This window comes from Durio zibethinus, chromosome 11 (assembly GCF_047325235.1).
Source record: "Durio zibethinus cultivar Kanyao isolate XHJ-2024 chromosome 11, ASM4732523v1, whole genome shotgun sequence".
Lineage (NCBI taxonomy): Eukaryota > Viridiplantae > Streptophyta > Magnoliopsida > Malvales > Malvaceae > Durio > Durio zibethinus.
In genome coordinates, this window is record NC_143172.1 from 18688351 (window position 1) to 18692970 (window position 4620).

A 4620-nucleotide genomic window follows, 5' to 3' on the forward strand; every position below is an offset into this window, starting at 1 on the left:
AGAAACACCATGTTAGTAGCACAAATGGTTGTGTAGATGCTAGCGGCTAAAGCTTTGATGATCAAACATTAAAAAAAGAGAGGTAAAAAATATACTGAAAATGTAAAAAGATCAGATGAAGGAAGGATGAGGTTTTAAGATTTGAAGTTTTCGATTTTCGGCTTAAATCTAGAACTTTGAAGTTGATTTTGGAAAATTGAAGCTCAAATTAGAAATTAAGAGGTTGAGAAGAGCTACGGTTTGAAATTTGGAGCTAAATGATGGTCGAAAGTGGGAAAAATATATGGTTGTTCTTGTTTTGGTTGAAAAAGTTCCTAATTAGAGAAAGAGTGAGATTTGCATAAAGAAAGTTGAAAAGAAGAATAAATAATACCATACATGAAACATCGTAATTTTGATATAAGGAAAAGGAAAAATTGGAGTGGCCTAATCCAACCCAAAAAGGTTAACTTGACCTAAAATAGTTCTTAGTCCTAGGGCCAATGGACTTGGCCCATCTTCACTTGGACTTGTTTGGATTTAAGGCCCAAAAGCTTTATTTAAGTATATTTCCTTCTTCTTCTCCTTCTGGTTATTTATTTTATTACATTCTTAATTTTTTTATTTTTGTTAATATTGATTTAGCACTTGTGAAAAATGCAAATACATCCTTGAAATTTAATTTGCTTGTGGATACATGATGAAATAAAATGGGATTTTGAATAAAAAATAAAGTATAAAAATTTTTTTATTCAAAAATGATTTTCACAATAGGGTTTTAGGAATAAAAAATAGAATAATATTTTTATGTGAAAATATGATTTTGAAGATCTTATCTAGATATTGAAGGAAATTCAAAATAATTATTTTTGCAAAGAAATATTATCTTCGTTTTTCAAAAATATTTATGGAAACTCCTCTAGTAAAGAAAACATAAGAATTTTCTTAAATTTCACATAGATATTGAAAAAGTAAAGAAAATTTTTTAACACCAAAGATTATCATTTTTATAACTAAATATTATTTGAAAGGAAAAATAAAAGGATGATAAATAACAAAATTAAAAGTTTGCAATGTGAGAAATAAAATTGATTTTTTGTTTTTTTTTTTTTTATTTGCATCATATTGCTAATAAAAGTGAAATGGAAGATAATTATTTTTTTTAAGAGAAAAAGGGAGAGATATTTTTAGAAAAAAAATAAGATAATACTTTTAAGCAAAAATAATTTTGAAAATCTTGCCTTGATATTGGAAGAAATTCAAATATTTACTTTTACCAAAAAAATATTATCTTTATTTTAAAGATTATTATAAGTTTTTTAAGCAAATGATTAATGTTTCTAAACTGCACCTAAATATTGGGGATTAAAAGAATTAAAGAAAGATAATAAAGAAAGACATAAAAATAAAAGATTGGAAATGAATGAAATGAAATTGATAATTTGTAGCATGTGATTTTCTGTTGTTTAATTTTTTTTATTTGTATCATTTATTTTATATTGCATCGTTATGTATAGTGTTTATTTTAATAAAATTGAAATGGTAAAATAAAATTTTGAAAAAAGGTTTTTAGAAATAAAAGCTAATATTCTTAAATAAAAAAAATTTTTAGTACCCTATTTAGATATTGGAAGAATTCTCAACAATTATTATTATAAAAGAATATTACACTTGATTTTAAATATTATTATGAGAATTCTAAATGGAGAAATATTTTTCACAATCTCACCTAGATATTAGAAAATTTAGAAAATATCCCAAAACTAAAGATTTTCATTTTATTTCTAAATAAAATGTCTTTAAGGAATTTTGTAAAAAAAAAATTAAGAGAATTATTTTAAATATTAAAATTAAGATCACTTTATCAAAATAAAAAGATAATATGTGATCAATTAGTATCATTTTTAAAATAGACATTACGAGGGTGCTAATCTTTTTCTATATGTAACAATACTCTCAAATCCTACTCTTTTTTCGCATACCAACAAAAAATTATCTTTTTAATAAGTTTTAATTAATTTAAAATTTTTTTAAGAAGATAATTTTTTTAAGTGAGCAATTACATTTAGCAAAAAAAAAAAAAAAGGTGACGACTCCTTTTGTTTTGAAATTTTTAACATTTTTGTTTGGTGGTCTACTAGAACCGTTACGATAGATTTTGGCCGATAACTATATCTATCTTTTGAGAATCATCCTTAAAAAAAAAAAAAAGAAAAGAAGGAAAAGACCTAATCTACTCAAAATAGTGTGGTTGCTCTTCTTATTATCTATAATGGCTCAAACAGATAAGAAAGCTATTTGATTGATAAGCAAGTTAATTGATTGGTGTTTTAATTATCACATAATGATCTTAAAATTTTACTTACAAATAATTCTCGTAGATTGCATACCTAATTATCCAAATTTCTTTCTAGGAGATGCATGTCAATCTTAAACTCTTGGAAACCAAACATTCAACAATTACGAAACAAACATTCATTTAAAAAAAAAAAAAACAAAGAAAGGAATGGATATCTTGTAGCAGGTTATTTTGCCCTTACTTTTGGACAAAAAATGTCCATTATTAAAAAAAAGAAAATGGAAAGAATGTAATTACTTAATAAAAATGATATTTTTCCTGAATTGAATAATATGAAAATGAAAGACTCTTTAGAAGTGTTTTAAGTTTACGTTATTTAATGATGTAAAGCAAATACATTTAATTTCTTATATTCGTTTTAATATATTTTACAGGTAAATAGCTATAAAAATAGAATCTCTGCACTGATATTAAGCAATGAACCAATAAAAAAATGATGCAAAGCAAATCGGTTAAAAAATTGAAAGCAATAAAATAGTGGATAAAACATAGTTACTAAAATAAATAGAGAAATTCGATTATTTACCATAGCATGTAATCTTCTAACACTACAAATTAAAGTAACAATCTAATTAATAAAATAAAATAAGAAATTCATCTTCGTCATCGTCATCGTTTAAAAAAAAAAAAAGACAATTTTCATAAGAAGAATTTATACCAAAAAAAGTGCTAATACATACATTTTTTCACAATTTCAAGCGAAACGCTATTTATAATAATGATAATATTAAGTAGTACAAAATTTGTTGGATTCAAATGTTAAAAATGATAAATATTGTATATTATTTAAAAAATATGAAAGTATATAATATAAAAAGATAATGATCAACTTATACCAATGTAAAATTAAAAAAATTTATATTTTTTAACTATTAATTTTAATATATCAAAGAGACTAGAGAATTAAGAGGAAAAAAAAAAGAAAAAATGGTTTAATTTCTTTTTTAAGATCTATTAAAATTAATGGTTAAAAAAAATGCAAAACTTTTTTAGTGTAACTTAATCTCTTTCTAATATAAAAGTTTTTGAATTTACATTTTTAAGTTCTATATTAATAAATTTAATTATTATTTTACTTTAATCGATATATTATATATATACATTATCAAAGGCTTAATTAACTTTACCATAAAAAATTAAAAAAATCTATAAAAAAATAATATAAAATAAAACGTGACGCTTAGCCAAAATTAAGTGGAAAAGACTGCTATAATATTGGTAATTTGGTAAAGGTGATTAGCCTAACCTAATAGCTTGGTTAAAAGGATTACCATAATATCGGTAATTAGTTTTATGACTCATACAATGCACGGATTAATTTTATTTATTTAAATATATGTGTAAATATATAAATTAATATTATTTAATTTATATGCTAAAAATATATTTAAAATATAATATAAAATAAGATGTTGATACAATCTAAGTCATTGTCTTTTTTTTTTTGTTGAATATTATTACATATATTTTGAATTTAAAAATAATCATATAATAAGTGATATTTTTGTTCTTAAATTAAAAAAAAAAACAAATAATAAAGAATTGTAAGGAATTTATGAAGATAAAAATTATATTGAGATTTTTAAATTTAAAAAGAAATATCTCTAACTTGTTAAATTAATGTTTGGAATAAAACAATCATAGTTCAAATAATCTTTGCGATCCATTTTGACATAGCACAGCTCTAAATTTTATTTTAATATATGTTGTTGTTTTCTATTGAAATACAATTTTAAAATTTATAAGTATATAGTTTCTAAAAAAGAAAGGAAGTAGATACCAAGATATAAAATATTATAAAAATAAAAAAAGAAGTGAAAAAAAATGCATTATAACATTACCTAAAATTTTTACTTTATATGAATATTAAATTATATGAAAAATATATTCTCATGCCAATAAATAAATAATATGAATATGATAGTAATAAAAACAAAAAAGAAGAAATGGTTTCAACATTATGTAAAATTTTAACATCATATGACTATTAGATTATATGGACGATCTATATATTACCATGTCAATTTCTTTTCTCTCAAAGCAATTAAATAAAAATTTAATTGAATCATAAAAAACTTTGACATACCTTTGCTATTATGATTTTGATCAAAATATTTAAAAAAATGAAAATAGAAGAATGCTATTTAAAATATATATATATATATAGATAGTTGAATAATGAATTAAATCATAAGAGCAGTATTTACATATTTCGCTTGTGATCTTTAAACAATTTTTGAAAAAAAAAATGAAAAGAAAAAGTTAATAAATGTGTGTTAAGA